Source organism: Harpia harpyja, chromosome 21, assembly GCF_026419915.1.
Source record: "Harpia harpyja isolate bHarHar1 chromosome 21, bHarHar1 primary haplotype, whole genome shotgun sequence".
Taxonomy (NCBI): domain Eukaryota; kingdom Metazoa; phylum Chordata; class Aves; order Accipitriformes; family Accipitridae; genus Harpia; species Harpia harpyja.
The window spans coordinates 300,042-301,967 of NC_068960.1; positions in this window are offsets into that span (position 1 = coordinate 300,042).

Here is a 1,926-nt window from a genome sequence, read left to right on the forward strand (position 1 = left end):
TCTGGTTTTGGATCACTATAGAGGCAAACGTAGTAAATAGGAGAAGCATCACATTACAGTGGAAGCTACTGGGACACACAGCACTTGCTCTATCTGTGCCGCAGTCCTTGGCTTCTGCAGTAATGCACATTTTTGAGCCTGAGGTAGCCTCAGACTCAGATAAACTGGGATTTCTGTGTCTACCTGGTTCTATGCTTGGCTAGTGAACACACTGCTAGTCTATCAGAGCAGATGGTCAGTACTATAGTCCAGGACCACTTCTGTATGCCAAGCATACTGTCACTCAAGAATCTGTGAGATTTGACCTCCCTTCTATCCTCTGCTCATCAAGTCACCCAGTAAAAGGACACTGTTCTGGTCAGTGCAACATCTTAACTCTGCTATCATGTCCCTGATGGTTGTGAATACTGTGCAAAGTGCAGCAGACCACAGCCATCTAAGGGCTTTGTCTACATGGGTGGTGTTGCTGGCATCTTCTTACTACCACATCTCACTGCTCAGTGCATAACTAACCTCACCTTTGCAAGGTAGGCTAAGGTTAGATCACCCGCTTACCTGAGCTTGGCAGGAGCGGCTAAGCAGATTCCCCTGCAGTGAAGGGCTTAGGCAGCCCATCGCAAACTCTGTTCTTTTAAGCAGGCCTGCTTGGCCAAGCACTTAAACGTCAAATGCCTTTACCACACTATTATCATAACTCTTTCCTGTGCTTCACCCTGCTGTTCAGGAATCTGCCACTGTGGGTTACTGAGGTCACAGAAGGAGTGAGACCTGTTAGAGGCAGCTTGTTTGAGAGCAGGGGAGGCCTCCCAAAAACTAACAAAACATGGACTTGCAATTCTAACAATGGCCCTGGCATTCCTGGGGAAACACAGTTTTTCCAAATTAGATATTGCTAGGTCAGGGACATTTGCAGTTTGCTGCTAGGAGCTACAGAAAAAAAAAAACAAACCCACCTCAAAACCCTCTACATCCTCAGTGTCAACAACTCATTGGCCAAAAGCTTAGTTGTTACAGCTTACTTCAAAGGGAATAGTCTCCCTTATTTTAATAACCTTATGCTGCATATCAAAGCAAGCTTTTCTCTGCCCATGAAGTCTTGCCTCCTAGGGTGACCAGAGGCAACTTCTAGCCCAACACAGCACCAAACCACCACCTTCTCCAGATGTGCAGCTAGATAACGTAGCAGTGACAGAAACAGCTCCTTCAGCAGTTCTGAGGCCAATGATGCTAACAGAAACAAGAAGCGCAATAAACCGAGATGTGAAAGGGCCCTAGGAAGATAGGCAAGTTTCCCCTCCTCCCTTAAGCAGCCTGGGGCCAGTTTCCACAACGTAGTTTCTGAAGGTCAAATAGCTGCAGGACGAAGCTGCAGAAGACTGTGTTACAGGCCATCGGCGATGCTTCTGCCCAGTACACATTCGCATAGACATAAACACGATGCAAGCAGACCTTGTAGCCCAGTACGGGGCGGGCTCAGCTCAACGAGGTAGTGGAGCGAGCTCGATCCTCTGCTGCCTCATGGAGGGCATGCAGGGTACTTGCAGCACAGCAGGGAGGGTGCATAAGCACGCAAAGACAATACCTCCCAGGACTTATCACAGAAGATGACAAGAAAAATGGAAAATAAGAAGGGAAGAAACAAAAAAAAGTGGTATCTTGGAGCAGTGCCCAGGAAGCCGCCGAGTTAGGGATATATTGAGGGAGTAATAACAACATGGGCAGAGCTAAGCCCTGCAGGTTGAAAAGCAGCATAGTAGAGACCTTGGCTGTTCTGAACAATCAAACCAGGGATGTGGATGCATAGAAAAACTCTCCCAGCACTCACCTGTGAAAGAAACAGCTTCTCTTCATTATAGTGCTCCCTCTTGTTTAGGGGGCTGTAGGGTTGGCTAAAGTCTTGGGTAAGAGATGGGGGAGAGGGAAGAG